Below are 19410 nucleotides of genomic sequence, written 5' to 3' on the forward strand. Positions count from 1 at the left end.
TCTGTCTTTCATGAATCCATGCTGTCTGTTGCTTAAAATATTTTTTTCCAGCAAGAACTCATCTATGTGATCTTTTATTAAACACTCCAATATCTTCCCAACTATAGAAGTTAAACTAACAGGTCTATAATTACTTGGTAAACATTTTGACCCCTTTTTAAATATTGGCACTACATTGGCCTTGCGTCAATCCAGTGGTACTATGCCAGTCATTAAAGAGTCCCTAAAAATTAGAAACAATGGCTTTGAAATGACAAAGCTCAATTCTTTAAGGACCCATGGGTGTATGCCATCTGGTCCAGGTGCTTTTTTTACCTTTATACTGTCTAAATATTTTTGGATCACATCAATTGTGAGCCAATGTGGATCATCTGGAGCTGTGTCAATACTATGTCCATTATGGACAAGAGCTCCCCCATGCTCCTTTGTATACACAGAGCTGAAGAAGGTATTAAATAAATTTGCCTTCTCTTTGTCCCCAGTCACCCACTCTAGATTATTTTGTAAAGGTCCTACATGCTCAGATCAAACCTTTTTACTATTAAAATATTTGAAGAATTTTTTGGGGTTGGTCCTGCTATCTTTTGCAATCTGTCGTTCCTTTTCAATTTTTGCGGCCTTTATTTCCTTTTTACATATTCTTTTATATTCTTTGTAATGTTTAAACGATGATAGCGTTCCTTCATGTTTATATTTAATAAAAGCTCTTTTCTTATTATCTATAGCCTTTTTAACTTTGGCCATAAGCCACATAGGTTTGATTTTTAGCCTTTTAAACTTGTTGACCATGGAAATATATTTTGCAGTGTGTTCACATACAGCCTTTATGAAGAACTCCATTTCTGTGTTGTGTTCATCAATGCCAATATTCCGTCCCAGTCTAAGTCTTGGAGAGAAGCTCTCAGCCTTTGAAAATTAGCTCTCTTGAAATTGAGCGGTTTTATTTTTCCCCTATGTGCTTGCTGTTTACAGCTAACAATAAATGAAATCATGTTATGGTCACTGCTACCCAGATGTTCTTTTATATGGACATTCGTGATAAGCTCTGCATGGTTTGAGATTACCAGGTCCAGCAGAGCATCATTCCTAGTTGGGGCCTCTATGAACTGTACCATAAAATTGTCCTGTAGTAGGTTTAAACATTTTTGTCCTTTAACTTTTCCTGCAGTACTATTACTCCAGTCAATTTCTGGGTAGTTAAAATCCCCCATTATTATCACTGTCCCAGTCCTTGCAGCCCTTTCGATCTGTCCAATGATTACCTTTGTAGTACGCACCCCCATGTGCAGTTCCACCCATAATGCTTCAGCCTCATTGCACTCTCTATCAACTAGGTCCTCTTTCACACTCGCTCTGAGATCACTTGTCCCATAGAGACAGACAGCACCACTGTGGTTGCACATGTCATTCTAACCCATAACACATTGTCTAGACTAAATATGGTCTTATCATCAGTAGAGCTTGTGACGGCATTTTTGGATGCTTCTATTGAGCCCAGAGGGATCTCTGATCACTCGCCTGTCCAAAGGTTTCGTGAATCTTTGGCTGGGCTTAATCCCACCAATGAAGGTGTTTCATCTGCCACCATGATTTTTGTTAATAATAATATAGACTTAGCCTCTTATGATGTTGTGTTGGACGCTCTTAAGGATTATCTCAGGGGAATTCTAATTAAGCAGATTAGTGTAATCACATCTGTCATGATCACGGCGTCAGACTCCAGACCTTCTCACCAAACTCATGACCGAAGGACTAGCCAACCTAAAACCACAATGTCACGTGTGTAACAAAGCCACACCCAGCTGCACCCTGCACAACGATTTTCCAGCTAATTGAACCACAATCGATGTACAGGCAGTCTGAGCGATTGTTACTGGGTCAGGTTAATTATGCAATTAACCCTTCAGACTGCCACCACCTTCTTTTTGTACAATGAAAGAGGAAACTCGGCAATATCAGCTAAAACACTATAATGGTCGAGATAATCGTCTGCATAATACGGTCACTGCAGGCCGATTATGCAGAGAGTTAAACAAACACAGCAGCGTTCTCTTTAGAGGCAGGAATTCGTAAATTGCAATAAAGCGCTTTAAAAACAGTTCAACACTTTCAGAAGGAAAGATTTATTACTAAAAGGTCAAACGGGTGCAATAAAAATATTTACAGAAAAATGTAACTAATATATATATAAATATACAGAAAACAGCACAGCACAGCAAAGAGATTAAAGGGTTAAGGTACTTGCCATTAAGCCTTGGATTTAAGCAGATCAAGTTTCTGAGCAGAAGGGCACGGGTCTCCCCAGGTGGTATTGATATTAAAATGGGAGATGTCTTCCACTCTCACTCTTAGGCCTGACAGCCTATTTTGTAGTCCCCAGCAGGGGGTGTCTCTGAAGTCACGGACCAATGCCCCGCTTAGGGTGTGTAGGTATGGTTTAATACCTCAACTAGAGCCAAAATCTCCCGTAACTCATATTTTGGCCCATAACTTTCCATCTGCACAAGTGACATCCCACGCACGGGTAGATTATTATGCAGACAAGTCTGAGGATTGATTAGATATGAATTATGAAATTATACACTGAACGGTTCACAAGATCTATTTTTCTTCTTTCCTATATGTCCGAGACAAGGCAAGTGACCCATCAAACTGTTCGCCTGCTCATCGCCCATCTGACGATATGCCTGGTTTATATGTAAGTCTCTCATATTCCAAGATATGAGACATAGGGGAAAGATGGATTTTAACAAAGGTTATCTGATTCTGTCACCTAAGCTGAGTTAGGTTTATTAGGTTGGAATCTCTGTCAACTCCTGGGAAAGCTTGCCTTAGCTCTTCCGAGGTGTTAAATTGCACAGGTTCTTTGGACAGCTAGGCCCGGGCTCAGAGAGGTGTTTTATAGCTCTGGGCTCCCTGCTGGCTCTAGCCTGCCAGTGACCCACAACCAGATGTCACTGTGGCTGAGCAGAGAGGAAGGGGGAGAATGAGGAACAACATGGAGATTCTTAACAAAATGGCGGACTGCATCAGTCTCTGGTGCGCACGTTTGCGACAACATCCTCTTTTAGGAAAAATTTGGAACTAGCTAAATCAGAGACTTTAGTAGCAGAGGCTAAATATGTTACTGACCCATCCACGGAAAATCAGGCACAATGGCTATCTAACCAAGAACAGCTATCCTCTCTTTTATTGGACAGGACAATATTTTCAAAAACGTCTGACTTGGGCTGAGGGTCAAGGGACAGGTAAGGTATTAGCTTAGATTGCCCAATTGCAGGAAGAGATACCTTATTTCATTGCATTAAAAAATGAGTTGGGTTGCACCCACACTCAGACAGAGGCTATTTTGGGGGTCTTCAAAAATCTGTATCTGTCGCTATACTCTAGCGATGTTACTTACATGAATGAAAACATTCAAAATTATCTTGAAGGGATTCCCTTTCCAGTACTTTCATTAGAAGATCAAAGATTGTTAAATGCCCCTATCACGCTACAGGAACTGGAAGAAGCAGTGATGAGCTTTCCTCACAGTAAAGCTTCTGGGATGGATGGATTCCATATAGAAATATATAAGAAATATAAGGCGGCATTACTACCTAACTTATTGCTTACTGCAAATAAGGCATTTAATGTGGGGAAGCTTCCAGAGTCCATGTATGAGGCAGCTATAATAGTCATTCCTAAGAAGGGTAAAGATATCCTCTACCCTGAGTCTTATAGGCCAATATTGTTATTACCTTCTGATGGTAAAATCTTAGCAAAGGTGTTTGCAAATAGACTCAATAAAATTATTTCTCATGTTATACATCAGGCAGGTTTTATGTCTAACATGTCTACCGCAGTAAATATTAGGCGTGTGTATTTAACATGCAAGCACCTTTGAGTAATATATCTAATAGAGCCTTTTCAGCATTAGATGCCATAAAGGCATTTGACAGGGTGGAATGGGTATATTTGTGGGTTAATATATCCAACTCTCCTAGAGATTATATCTCAGATCATATTCTCCCTTTACTTTCCAAATTTCACAAACTATGTAAGATGTGATGCAAATCACCTCTTTCTGTTGTGCGAAGAACTAATTTGCTTAAAAAAAATTTGGGTTGCCGCAGTTGCTGTATTTTCTTCATAATTCCCCTATATGGATACCCCCAAAGATTTTAGGGACCTGATCTGGGGAAGGAAGTCACCAAGGATAAAATTAGAAATATCCCATGGATGCAGGAGGTCTAGCGGTCCCAAATCCATGGATTTATTATTTAACTGCCCAGCTACAGCACCTAGCAGGGTTGAACTCTGGGATGTCCCTTAACTCCTCTTATAGTTTATGCTTGTCTATGAATCAAGGCCACCAACCTCTATAATTTTTGAGATGCCATTTCAACTGGCTTTTCTGGTATCATTTTAAACTGTTTTCTTAATGTAAAACACATGGAGTGCGACTAAAAAACATATGGGGATTTTCTCCTTTACTGAATATACTCCCATTTGGGATAATCCCCTTTTCCCAGGAATCTGTAAACTTCAGGGATTTCAGAGATGGGAAAAAGCAAGAATACTTACCCTAAAACATCTCTATGATAGTGGTACCTTAAAATCTTTTGCACAATAATGGCAGAGTTTCAGATTAGTTCCAATTGGATTTATCAATATCTCCAACTTTGGCATGCCATTCAAGAGCAGCCCAATTTGGAAACTGTTTCTTTTTCTTCCGTGCCTTTTCTTAATAACATAGTTAATGCATCATCAACTAAGGAGGGACTCATTTTGAACACCTACCATGGATTGTTAGAATGATTCTTTTTGAGGTTCCCTTTGGTATGAATATCTCCATAGGAGGGAGGATTAGGTCCTGCTAATGATAGCTGGGAGAATATGTTATAGTCTCTTCAAAGTGTTTTCTTATCTCCCTCCCAACTTTCACAGGTATTCATAGGGTTTGTAGAACTCTTGTGTTCATATTTAAAATCAGTCTGAGAGGACTCTTGTTGACATGTAAATGAGTCTCTTATTCATTTATTATGGCGTTGTCCCAAATTGAGAAGGTTTTGGGCTGAAGTGGTAAGGACCCTCAATGGAATTTTAGGGATTAATCTGTTGGTTGACCCTTTTAACTGTCTACTTGGCCAAGTAGATTTATTTAAAACCGATCAGAGTCTATGACTTACCAGTTTGAGAGCTTTATTTGTAGCCCACAAAATAATTGTACTCAGGTGGACCTCTCCTCATCCCCCTTCTCTCTCTGAATGGATAACAGAGCTTAATAAAAAAAAAAGAAATGAACTAGCAAGGCCTAACTAAATAGTAAGGAAAATGTGGAAAAATATAATAAAACAAATGTCACTATAAAAATACAAACTTTGCCTACCTTAAAAATGGACAGTGTCAGTCAGTAGGGCAGTAGATGGTGTCAGCCAGTACAGCAGTGGACAGTATCAGTCAGAAGGGCAGTGGATGGTGTCAGTAGGGCAGAGGTTGGTGTCAGTCAGTAGGGCAGTAGATGGTGTCAGCCAGTAGAGCAGTGGACAGTATCAGTCAGAAGGGCAGTGGATGGTGTCAGTAGGGCAGAGGTTGGTGTCAGTCAGTAGAGCAGTGGATGGAGTCAGTAGAGCAGTGGATGGTGTCAGTCAGTAGGGAAGTGGACAGTGTCAGTAGGGCAAAGATTGGTGTCAGGAGGGCAGTGGATGGCGTCAGTAGTTTTTATTTTTACAATTTAATTTTTTATTATTTTTCAAATTTTTTTAGGAGCTTGGTTGAAAGGGGAGCATAGGGGCAGTGAGTGGACAGCAGAAAAAAGGAACAAGGACAGGAGGGTCAGTGGGGAATTTTCCTTCTTCAGCAGCTGTACGCTGGTGGGAGGGCAAGCAGGAGATGTTAGCTTTCAGCTGCTCCAGGAGGACAATAAAGGGGATCGTCTGAAGGCAAGTATTTGAAAAATCTGAATTCTCAGCAAGTGGCTGGAGATTTGGATTTTTCTGCCCCCCCACCCCCCCCCCCACCCTGGTGCCCTAAGATGGCTGTCTAAACAGTCGTATGCTGGGTGCCGGCATAAGGATGCTTAGGAAGTTGCCTTAGAGCACTAGGGTGGGGGGAACAGAAAAATCCCAATCTTCAGCCACTTGCTGGGAATTCAGATTTTTAAAATACCTGTCCATGGGAGGTAAGGGGGGGGGGACACTGCTGGAGGGGGGGGGACTAGAGGTCACTGCTCATAGGGACTAGGGGACACTGCCCATAGCAGTGTCCTCTTCACATCACCCCCCCCCCCCAGTAGTGTCCTCTGTCCCCCCTTTCCCCCATAGCAGTGACCTCTGGCCCCCTCCCCCGTCCAACAATGTCTTCTGCCTCCTCCCTTCCCTCCCATAGCAGTGTCCCAAACAGTATCCTACCTCTGTACAGAATAGTGTGCAAGGCAGCACAGTTTTGGACTTACGGTGTCTTCCCCCTTCCCTCCAACCTCCTCCACTGCTGTCATCCTCAGGGAACAGCGGAGAGCAGAATATAGCACAGCTCAGGACAGAGGGTGGGAGGAGGAGATGTCCAAATGAACTGTTCATATTAACAAGCTGGTGATTGGTTGCTAGGACTGCCAGCAGTCGGTCCCTGTCTACCATAAAGAAGTGGGAAGGGAGCCTGAGGATTTGGCGCCAACATCTAACCAACCGCATGATCCCTTACACCTTTATATACACTGTAAAGTGGGGGTTGGCAACCCGTCGATTGCGATCAACTTGTCGGGCAGGTGACAGTAAGATCACGATCAAGTCCCTGTCCTGCCAAACCACATGTGCTCCTCCCCCCACATCCCTGATTGGTGAACAGCACAGAGAATGCTGGTCTCGCTTGGGCTTTCAATCTGGGAAGCATAGGCAGAGGCATTCCCTGTCCCACAGCACGCCCCTTTAATCTGTGGGGAATGCTTCTGCTGTCTAGAATTTGTTAGCAGCAAGTTCCCACTGAATGCAGTGCAATGATCTCCTCCTCTCCAGTTCTCTCCAGTGGGTGTGCTTGTGGGTGACGTACCGAGAGAGGAGGACCAGTGGGATCAGTGCACCAGAACAGGCAACTGTACCACAGCAGCTTTCCTGCACAGCTCTGCATTGGGAAAATGCTTTTACCTGACCTCTCTGTGCCCTCTGTGTGGCCTTCTGACTCCTCTGTTCCCTTTGTGTGCCCTCCTGACCCGTCTGTGTGCCCTTCTAACCTCTCTGTGCCATCTGTGTGTCCTCCTGACTCCTCTGTGCAATCCTAACCCCTCTGTGCCAACTGTGTGGCCTCCGGACCCCTCTGTGTGGCCTCCTGACCGCCCATGCACTGTGCCCTCCTGAACCCCCAGTTCCATACCCTCCAGACCCCTTTGTACAATGCCCTCAAGACCCCCCTGTACAGTGCCCTCCAGACCTCCTTGTAGTGTGCCCTCTGGACCCCCCAATACCATGCCCTCCTGACCCCCCCTTCGTACCATGGTCTTCTGACCCCCCAGGATTGTGGCTTCTTAACCCCCAGTACCATGCCCTCCTTACCCTCCAATACCATGCCCTTCTGACCCCCCCAGTTCCATACTCTCCAAACCACCCTGCACTGTGCACTCCTGACCCCCCAGTACTATGTCCTCTTGACACTTCAGTACTGTGCCTTCCAGAACCCCCTGTACCATGCTCTCCTGACTTCCGAGTTCTGTGCCCTCCTGACCCTCCAGTACTGTGCCCTCATGACCCCCCAGTTCCATACCCCCCTTAACCCCTGTGCAGTGCCATCCAAACCTCCCTGTACCAGGCCCTCCTGACCCTTCTGTACTGTGCCTTCCAGACCCCGTTTTGCACTGCCTTGCCAACCCCCTGTCCTTTGCCCTATTCTTTGCTTTGCTAACCTCTGTCCTGTTCACCAATATCATCTGCCCTATTTATCTCTGTACACTGTTCTTCATGCTACTGACCTCTGTACACCGCCCTATCCAATACTGACCTCTGTATACTGCCCTACTCACTACTGACCACTGGGGGCTTGCTGTCTTCGATGTTGTCGGTAGATCTCCGCCACTCAAAGGTTGCATACCCCTGCTGTAAAGCAAACTAATTTGATTAACTCTGTATGTCAAACGCTTCTCCTCAGCCTACCAGCATTTTTTCTTTTATTATAAACTGAACTGCACACATGCAACTTACTGTACAGTCAAGACCGATTTGTTTTCATTGAAATGAAGTAACTGTGAATGCAGAGAACTTACATCATCCTGGCCAGGCCAATCAAAGTGGCAGAGGACTCCCAACCTGAAAGAACAACTGGATGCAGTTCAAGTGCTGGTGACGGAGGGCAGTGCTGAAGGGGGATGCTTTGCAAAATGAGTGTGCTTTAATGTGCAGATATCCTGAACACAATCTCCTAGAAGCCTAATATTGATCACTGCTGTGGGCTGACCCATAATACTGCAGATATTGCAGAGAAGTTGACAGCTGCCAGAATTGTAATCAAAACTGGGACACAGAAGCTCAAGATTTGAGGAACAGTGCCACGAGAATGTATTTAACATGCTATACCCTCCTCCTGCTTCTGTGCTTATTGAGCGACTGCATTGCTTTTTGAAGTGCACTGAAGTATCCTGGCAGAAAGAGTTTTGTAAAAGCAGCCACTCAAAAAGCATTCTAATGGATGTTGTTTATCTTTTACTATGTTTTACTCCAGTTTAAGATCTTCAAAAACTTAATCGAAAGGCCTTGGCCAAAACCCTGTTTTCTGCTGACAGCTCCTCCTTTGTGAATAACACCCGCAAAACAGTTTTATAATTTATTATCTTTATTAACACTTTATTATAAATACATTATTGCAAGGTTTTTTTTTTATATATTTTTTTTTTTTTGTAACACTTATATGCAGATCCAAAGCTTTGCTCTGAACATTGCAGCTGTATGTGCCATTTAGGTATGAATGCAACTGTCTGGGTTTTTTCACTGGAGTTTTTCATTAAAACTTGCAAAACTACTTACTTAGTAGTAAACCCAAGTAAAGCGTAGAGGGTGATCAATCTTGATCTAATAGGCAAGCTATTGTTAAAAAAGGCCTAGTGGGTTACATGGTACTGCCATAGGGTACATTTAACAATAAAAAATAAATAAAAATACCATAGAGTGGGGAGAGGGTGTTTTTAATCTATCTGTAGGGATGACATAGTAAAAACACATCTATCCTATAGATAATCTGCTTGGAAGATGCTTGGCAGATGCCTCTAATGCCTAACAATTTCCTTTACTACCTGATGCGGCCACCATCAGCACTGTATCAACTGTATGTAGTGGCAGCTACACAAAGTATGCAACATTGTGTTCCCATCTGCTCCCGTAACAAAATCAAGTCAGGTTGAGGGCTGTTCAGCCATTTGCAGGAAACCTTGTATTTTTATCAATGAATTCAAGCCTTCCCTGAATTTGCTCAGGTGGAGAGGCTAGATTAGAAGATGATGTTACAATCTCCACAGCCAATCAGATAACACAAGAGGATTTGTACCATCAATCTCCACCTCATTACAGTTCACCATCTTGGTCATCTTTTCAAAAAGTGCTAAAGTTCTGAAAATGTCCAGAATGATGAGCCACTGATGCAGTGAAATGAACCCCAATGCCATAAAACCTGTAATAAAACATCGGAGGTAATAATTGATGCTGGTGAAACCTCTGCAGTATGGCCAATGCTAAGTTCCAGTGTGTAAGGGTGTCACAGATAAAGTAGTTGGCAGGCAGAATTTCTTGGTACTATTTTTTGCCAGGTGAACACTGGGAAGGTTTGTCTGCTCAAAGTGGCCAAGAACCCCTCTGGCCTGATGGAGGAAATATTAAAAGCCAGGGTTCGTAATGATGAACTGTTGCAACACCAGGTTGAGTAAATGTGCCAAGGAAGGTATGTGTGTGAATTTTCCTTGGATGACCTTGCATGGCTGCAGATGGTGTGGGGTCAGCCACCTCTCAGCCTGGAACTCTGCTTAGTTTGACTCCCCAGGAAAACAAGCTGCAAAACAGCATGGTCCTAGGATTCAAAGTATCCAATGTGTTTTGGAGATCCAAGGGTTCTCCCTTCATCAGTGCTTGATGGACAACCAAACCAGCTGCTGACAAGGCCCATGCTTACAATCACACTGGAAAAAGTAACACTTAAGGTCCTGTTCACTTCTAATCTATTCACATTGTTGTCCATCAAGCTCTGATTCAATCTTGAACCCCAGGAAAGCATTTGCTACTTTTTGGATTGTTGCCCTCACTTTTATTGGAATAAAGATGTATCTGGAACTCTTAGTGGTATGGTGTTTCAATTTCAATTTTTTTTTTTACATTACTCTACAAGCCAAAGAGATCGTGGCGATCCTCTGGGGTGTAGAATTTGTCTGCCTGGGAACCAGATTATTTACATAAATGTCTGTCTGGGGCAGACATGAGGGCTTGATCCCAAACTGGGATCTAAGGACATTTAACTGAAAAAGGGACCTGTCGCTCTTCTGCACATCCATTTCAGTCATTCAGTTATTTTGTGTCCATAAATCATTAAGGTTTGGAATTTTATAAGGCCTAGCATACAAGGTTCAGTAAAATGTTTAAGAGCAGTATTCATATTAGAATTCCATAGTGATGCACTTAATTTGAAACTCTTTACTGTATCTTGAAAATTATCCTTAGAATTTATAGCAAGGGTTCATTATCCTATATATTCTTTAACATTTACTGTATATCAGGCAAACACAAAAGAAAATTTGAATAAGTAGGATAAAATGCTCTTTATCTCAAAGACATTTCTTTGATGCATTTCTATTACGGCTGCCATAGATTCAAACCTACTTTTTATAGTGAGTTGGGAGAGATGTAAGAACAGCATAACTTGGTTTGACATATAAAATAACATACATTTCATGACAACATTAAACGCCTGCATTGAAAAGATGGTATGATAATTATGGCACTACAAAAATGATCTTCCAGCTGCTCAAATGTGTATTTTCTCGATACCATATATATCTCACTGCAGAACTCTTTATTGTTCTTCACATCGACACTAAAGAATTAATATTGCTTGTTTTCTGCGCAGCTTGGACGGCCTGAATACAATAGCTCTAAGAAACAGAATTCTATCCATTTATCAGCGAGTGTAACAGCAATTTCAGTAGAATTTCAATTAATTTTCTGCAGTAGATTGATTAAAATTGATTAGCAAGAGAAGGACAAATATGTTGAAATTTCTCTGCTAATCAAGTTAATTCAATCCAGAGCCAGCAGGAAAGACAGTATGCTCGCCTTGAACGTCCTAAGGTAGCAGAGAGCATCATGTACGTGAGACTGTTAGATAAGTCGGTGGGGGGTCTATAATTTAGTATCTCGTGTCAATAAGATGTGTGTCTTCTCTCTCTGTATTTTGTCACTGTAATGAAGCCTTGGTGACCTAAATAGATCATGCTGTTTCAAGTAAATATACTAGGGGTACAATCTATTAACTCAATACGCTGTCAGGGCTGAGCGAAATAGTCTTTCTGTTGTACAATGTGTGTGCTTGCCAGCTCTATATGTGAACTTTGCACTGGAACAATTGCTGTAGCCTCTGTAGCATACTTAACGGAAAACATGTTTCCAGTCAGTATCGGCAATGCGTTTTTATTGAATATTATGGATTGATCAGATTGCTAGTGTCACGTGTCTACCTATTAATCATCTAGCCTTTCATATGATTTCATCTAATTTATCTACTGTGAATTATGTTCTATTGTGATTTGGACTACTATGACTTATGTTGATTAGAAAGAATTTGCTCGCGCGGGTGTTTGTAGCCTTGTGGAAGATAGATACAGAGAATTGTGGTCCCCACTGAATCTGCCGTAAGCAGACAACAGAAAAATGTCAGAAAAGCAAAGCTTGCTGCATTTCTCTGTGAAGATTCTGTTGTGATCAATGTCACTTTATTTATTGATCAATGGAGACACAGAATTTATTTTCTCCCCACAGAAAACAACAGTTCTTTGAATTAGGCTACTCTTCAATGTATTGCTCCCCGCACTCCCCCTCGCCCCAGCACACATACATGCATGCACACCCACACAAACATATACATTTTATGGGGCTGATCTTACAATCTCTGAAGACTGCACAAGACTAACCTGGATCTGTCATTGATCAGCAGGAGGTATCAAAATGGGGATTCTGGTTCTCATTAAATACCCTGAAAAAAATGTACAAAGTCTTAGGCTGCTTTCACACTGATCCCTTTGTCTTCCATATTTGCGCTAAAAAGAAGCGGAAAAAAAACATGTAACCATGTATTCCTAGGAAACTCTTGTCACTAATCCGTTTGTCTTCCATATTTGCACTAAAAAAAAGCGGAAGAAAAACATATAACCATGTATTCCTAGGAAACTCTTGTCACTAATCCGTTTGTGTTCCACATTTGCACTAAAAAAAAGCGGAAGAAAAACATGTAACCATGTATTCCTAGGAAACTCTTGTCACTGATCCGTTTGTGTTCCACATTTGCACTAAAAAAAAGCGGAAGAAAAACATGTAACCATGTATTCCTAGGGAACTCTTGTCACTGATCTGTTTGTGTTCCACATTTGCACTAAAAAAATGCGGAAGAAAAACATGAAATCATGTATTCCTAGGGAACTCTTGTCACTGATCCGTTTGTCTTCCATATTTGCACTAAAAAAAGCGGAAGAAAAACATATAACCATGTATTCCTAGGGAACGCTTGTCACTGATCCGTTTGTCTTCCATATTTGCACTAAAAAAAGTGGAAGAAAAACATATAACCATGTATTCCTAGGAAACTCTTGTCACTGATCCGTTTGTCTTCCATATTTGCACTAAAAAAAGCGCAAGAAAAACATGTAACCGTGTATTCCTAGGGAACTCTTGTCACTGATCTGTTGCTGGTCCAGTGCATTTTTTATAATCCTGTTTGCTGTATTTTTGGTGCAGTTTTGGTGTGGTAAAAAAAAACACACCAAAAATGCACCTCTGCATTGAAATCAATTGGTAACGCATAAAAACGCACCCACATTGCATTTTTGGTGCGGTTTTGAGTCATATGTCCTGTTAAAAAAAAACACCCCAAATGTAAAAATGTGGTAAAAACATTAAAAAAAAGTGTGAAAGTAGCCTTAGAATAGTCTTCAGCACAAATAGGTACAGTTTATGAACTGGCAGCATGCATGTACACCAGGGGCGGACTGACCATTCGAACACTCGGTCACTGCCCAAGGGCCCAGGGTCAGTGGGGGGCCCCACGAGATGCCCCTGGTACCTTTCATTGGCTTTTTCATAGGCTTTTTTGGGTGTGGGAGAGGACATGGGGGCCCCATGATCCCCTATTGCCCGGGGGCCCCATGAGTTGTCAGTCCGCCCCTGATGTACACAGCAGGTTTTCTTGCCTGCTGTATCTATGTGTCATGCTATACTGTAGTATAAGTATTAAACCAGTGGACCTGGTTTACTAAACAGGTGCAAAGTTAGAAGCAACAATGCAAAAAAGGTTCAGGGTGGCAAAGAACATGCATACACCATGAACTCAGGGTAACATGTAACTCTGTAGTACCAACCCCTGCAGGAGCCGCAGTTTAGGTCAGGTCCTCTGTTCTTACCTAGACTTCAATAAATGCCACACCACCATTAACACCTTAGGTTTATGCGTTTAACAGATGTAGGTTAGTAATTTTTCAATACCTTAGGGTCACCCTGAAATTAGACTCAAGACTTTATAGCAAAAATCAAAGTATATTGTCAAGTAATGAACACATAATAGAGTATAAGAGTGCAAACATTTACAGCATAAATGATTTAATGAAGCCTCACTTGTTACAGTTAATGTCACGTACCTGGATAGTGAGCCTGACATGAAGAGGCAGGCCTCCTGTACAACTCCGGCTCAAGGACCGCTGATGGTGAGACAGCGGCCGCAGGGGCACGGTGGGGTATGAGTGCCTGTGATCAGTCCAGTAATAGCTGGTAAGCAGATGAGCTGCAAGGAGGGCTGGAGGCAGAGAGCAGGATTCCGATGCAGCCATGCTGGATGGATACCTGAGAGTAGAGTGCTGAGGATGCAGGGTCAGACGTGCCGGGTTTGGTATCAGTCAGGCAGATCAGGATTAAGTGCAAGGAGGAAGAGTAGTCGGGTCACAGGCCAGGTCAGCAGCGGAATATCAATCAGACAGGAGCAGAGACAGAAGGGTAATCCAAGGCAAGCCAGAGGTCATGGCAGGTAGCAGTAAAGCAGAGATCAGAAACAGGCTGGTTCGGTATCAGAAGACAATCACATGAATCAGGGAACTCAAGCAGGGATAAGACCATACGGCAATGGGAAAATGGGACTGCAGACAGTTTAAATAGCCCTTTTGGCGCCAGCATTAGTGATAGGCGCGCGCCTGTATGCACGAGTGCGCATGTGTGCATGCCTATGTCCAAGCACCTGCACATCTGCCCGGCTTGTAAGAACTCTGTGCATGCGCATATTTGTGCGCCGCGGATCTTTGCCTGCACTATGGGCAGGCCTTTCCTGACAGTTAGGGTACTACCGTAAACTCAGATTAAACCAGCATAAATTTTAGCTCCCCTCACTGAACAAGCAACAAAGGCAACAGGAAACTGATATCAATGCAGATAAGTGCTGTGTTACTAATGGGCACTTGAAATGAGGGTGCTAAGGGTGCTAAGCATAAGCCTTTGAAAAAGAGAAAGTCTTTAGATTTAGTCTTCTGCCGACTATTTTGGGGATCTTGAAGATGTTGGCACACTTATTGATGTGAGATATCCCTGCACTCAGTGAGATAGTCCTAAAAAACAATAAGCTCTTCAGAACACTGACGTGGGAGGGGCCAGGCAAAGAGTTACGGTTCTGTGATTTATACTCTGGCCAACAAGACCAGTGGTGCTCAATAAAGGGCAAGTTTGAAGTAACAGTAATGGCAAAGGGTAGTAAATCGTCCCAATGAGTATGCACAAAGCCAACAACAGGTCAATAATGGGTCAAAGACCCACTCACCAATGTCCCTCCATCTGTTGCAGCAGCTTTTTTTCACATAGAAGGGGCCCCCTTTGAAGTGGTGTGCATTCAAGGTGGCTTCCTGGGATGTTCGCGATGGCACAACAGCAGTAAACATCTTTGGTCCAGTCCTGTGTGGCAGCAGTATCAGGCATCTAGACTGGATTTGGTGTCCAGGATCCCTGGTGGCATGAATGACAGGCCTCTAAGCAGGATTTGACAGCAGTAGCTAGTTACAAACACAATCACTTTCTCAGTTCAGTGCAGTTAAGCTAACATTTCTCCAGAACTTACAGGCAATACAGTACAGTCACTGATTGAACTTCCAAGTTCTCTCTCACTTTAACAGGTCCTCCTACACTCACTGGCAGTGATCTCCCAACTCCCCCATGTCCTAGACTCCTCCTGTATCCAGGCACACTGGATCCTGTAGTTTCTATGATAGTAATGGTGATGGCATCGCTCATAGCCCAGACTACATCCCTTAGCATTCAGTGTTCGAGAATCAGGAGCTGAATGTCCACAGTTCTATCTTGTAGCACAAAAAAAGGGAACTTTTCAGGCAATTTGAACAATAATACCTTATATAATCTGCATAGTCCAGTAACAAAAAAAAAAACGCCGCCCGCCAAACATGATGTGACCTGTCATGTTGTGTTTTCAGCTGCAATTTTATTGTTCAGGTCAGAGTTTATCGTGTATGAAGTTGGATGTAATTTGGGAGACATTTATTTTGTTATTGTTTTTTTAATAAAGGACTTGTCAAAAACTGTGCTTGTGTTTGTATTTACTTTTCAGTATTTTTGGTGAATGATTAGGGGTACTATATAGAGAGGGACGTGCTCTGGGGGCTTCCTGATTCCAACAGGCACCCGCCCTCAGACCCCCACCCCATCCAGGGTTGAGGGGATAAGGCCCTTGTTCCCATGAACATGCTGTGGGGGGGGGGGCCCACCTCCCCCAGAGCACCCCCCATGTTGAGAGCATGAGGCCTGGCATGGTTCAATAGGGAGATGCTCACTCCCCCCCTTTCCTGGACTTCCGGGCTGCATGCTTGGATAAAGGTCTGGTACGGATTGGGGGGAGCCTGCACCATTTTCTTTTTCATTTTGGTTTGGGGTTCCCCTTAAAACCTAAACCAGACCTAAGGGTTTGTTATGGTTTTTGGGGGGTACCCCACACCATTTTGTAAATAAAAATTGGTGTGGAATTCCCCTCAAAATCTATTCTAGACCTGAAGGGCCTGGTGTTGATTGGGGGGGACCTCCATGCTGTTTTTTGCATGCTTCTTTTGTTTACATTCTGTTGACAGCGGGGAATCCCACTGATGGCAGATGAGTCTTGGTTGTTAAGGAAGCGACAGCTACCCACTCCTTAACAACCAGCTATATTCACAATGAAATTTAAATATTATCAAACATATTTGAAAATGTGACATCATCTAAATAAAATAAATGAACCATTGCATTCCTCATATATTTTTTGTAACCTTTTCTGGACTCATTGCCATTTGGAAATTCAGATGTATCCAAATCTCCAAAAATTTAATTTTTGTCCAAAAAAAGAATCTAAATGAACATACAAAACAGCAATTCTGGTTACAACTCTATAGCATAGTGGCTATAAGTCTTTATAAAAAAGAGAGTCTAGCTGAGAGTCATCACTTAAAGTGACAGTAAGCATGATCCTTATTCTCCAAAAATAATTCATACACATTGACTACTCAATGGACCTGTAAACTGTGTTGTTTGCCTCGTTGACACTTTGTGAGTTTCAGAGCCTCTCTTTTTCTCCATCACTTCTGTTTATTTGGAACTTTAGTTGCTGTTCTGTATACTGCTCTACACACTCCTCAAATCCCACAGTTCATAGCTCCTAGCCCATCTCATCAGCAAGCAAGGAAGTGTGGCTACATTCCCTCATACAGTGTGACCATGGAAAAAATTGGAGCTACCCTCATAGGAGGAAGCCAGATAACAGCAGCAAAAAAGGGTAATTTGGAGATTCAGAAGTGGATAAGAGCAATAAAAGGTACTTTATGAGTTAAAAATAAATACTTGAATAGATTCTTTTTTAACCGCTTGAAGACCACTTCATAGCAGATATACTGCTACAGGGTGGCACCTGTGCACAAAATCACGAATATATACGTGATTTTGCTTTTCCGGGTAGTGGGCACGCGCGAGCCACGTGCACGCACTACCCGCGCCATAATTTGAGGCCGTGAATGTCAATCACTGGGTCCCAAGCGGTAATTACCCACCGAGCATCTCCAACGGGGAGGAAGATTGTTTTGTTTACAAACAATCTTCCTCTCAATCAGCTCCAGCATACTGCTCAGGTTGGCGGTGCACAGTACATCCCGATTAGTGTGCTTACAGTGAAGAACACACACACCCCGCCCCCTAGTAAAACACACAAAGCACACAGTAAACCCTTTGATCACCCCTCACATTAACCCCTTCCTGCCCAGTGCCATTAGTACAGTGTCAGCATTTTTTTTTTGCACTGATCACTCTATTGGTATCACTGGAGATGTCAGTGACACCAAGTTAGTTCCCCCCCATGTCAGAATGTCCGCTGCAGTCCCTCAGTCCTGCTAAAAGTCGCTGATCGCCACCATTACTAGCAGAAAAAAAAATCCCATTATCTATACCGCCATTTGTAAACTTGAGCACACTGCTCAGGATGGCTGTGCACAGTACAGCCATCCTGATCAGTGTGCTTACAGTGAAGAACACATCCCCCCATCCCCTAGTAAAACACACACAGCACACAGTTAACCCTTTGATTGCCCCTCACATTAACCCTTTCCTGCCCAGTGCCATTAGTACAGTGTCAGTGCTTTTTTTTAGCACTGATCATTGTATTGGTGTCACTGGAGATGTCAGTGACACCAAGTTAGTTCCCCCCCCCCAGTGTCAGAATATTCGTTGCAGTCCTGCAGTCCAGCTAAAAGTTGCTGATCGCCGCCATTACTAGTAGAAAAAAAAATCCCATTATCTATACTGCTTTTCGTAAATGCTGTAACTTTCACGTGAACCAATTAATTTACACATATTGGGATTTTTTTTAGCAAAGACATGTCACAGAATACATTGTGGCCTAAATTTATGATGAAATTTGATTTTTTTTATTTTTTTACTGGACATGTTTAATAGCAAATAGTCCAAAATATTGTTTTTTTTTCTTTAAATTGTCAGTCTTTTTTTGCTTATAGCGCAAAAAATTAAAAACGCACAGGTGATCAAATACCACCGAAAGAAAGCTCAATTCATGGGAAAAAAAGAACATAAAATTTCATTTGGATGACCGCGCAATTGTCATTTAAAGTAACGCAGTTCCGTAACGCAAAAAAAGGGCCTGGTCATGGGGGGGGGGGGGGTAAATCCTCAGGAAGGAAAGTGGTTAACTAGAGTTTGCTGTAATTTTAAAGAAAAATTCCAGGCATGCTATATATCTTTACATAGTTACAGTGGTCCAGCTTGGAAGAGGAAGCTGGGCTTCCAAAGATGCTAGATGAAAAGATAATATGTGGGATCTGAGCTGCGGCACCTGAGCAGCGGATCACAACTGGACAATGCTGGATTCACTGGCCAGATGAGTAAGTGAATTGAGGACCACCATGTATAACATTTAAGAGAGGAGAAAAAAAAGTGATGGGGGGAATGTTGTAGAACTGAATGTTGTAGAACTGAAGTTCCTCTTTATTATAGCACCAATAATATACTGTACTTTACAGAGTTAAGACTAACCTTTCCAACCCTTTTAAGCCTTTTCTCCTGAACAAGAAAAAACATATTTCAAAGCCCTTAAAACATCTATAAAAACACAAAGACCATTTTAGAAATTCCAAAGGAAATCCCTTCATCCAGCTGAAAATTGGCAAAAATGTACAAACTGTAAGTTTATTGTGCCATGGTGGGAATTAACACCAGAACTCCAGCTCTTCACAATGCTAACAACTAAGTCACTGACTGTAAGTGCGACTTTGGACCTCATTTCTGCTCTTTGCACTGCCCTCACACAAATATGTGGCCTCACTGCACTGAGCTTTATGCGGTGGTGCCGCATATTTGCGTATCTCCCAGCACAGAAACTGGGGTTTCACTGTGAACCCCGGGTCCCATACTAACGATCGGGACATGGAACTCCCGATTCCGGGTCACCTGATCGATGTGATAGCCTCCGATTGGCTATCACAGTGATCAGTCACTGCGAAGCCTGCCCCTGTGTTTTCTCTCTCTGAGTGGGGGAGAGAGATACATTGTATAACTCTCTGTCCTTTCAGAGAGAGAAATAAAACAGTGTGTAAAATAAGTAAATAAATATTACAAAATAAAAAAAAAAAAGAAAGAAAAATAAAGAAGTAATACATAGATTAAGGTTTGATTTAGGTCA

General features: G+C 42.5%; 1 long non-coding RNA gene across 1 annotated transcript in view; it reads right to left on the reverse strand.

The window, feature by feature from the left end:
* Positions 1-13824: 13824 nt before the first annotated feature.
* The window catches only part of LOC149464898 (uncharacterized), a 48114-nt gene continuing 42528 nt past the window's right edge, over positions 13825-19410 (reverse strand). Inside the window, exon 3 of the long non-coding RNA XR_016312276.1 lies at positions 13825-15191. This is a non-coding gene — a long non-coding RNA (uncharacterized LOC149464898). The remainder of the gene's footprint in view (positions 15192-19410) is intronic.

This window comes from Staurois parvus, unplaced genomic scaffold (genome assembly GCF_062004578.1).
Source record: "Staurois parvus isolate SC_StPar_1 unplaced genomic scaffold, SC_StPar_1.0 ptg000145l, whole genome shotgun sequence".
NCBI classification, from domain to species: Eukaryota; Metazoa; Chordata; class Amphibia; order Anura; family Ranidae; genus Staurois; species Staurois parvus.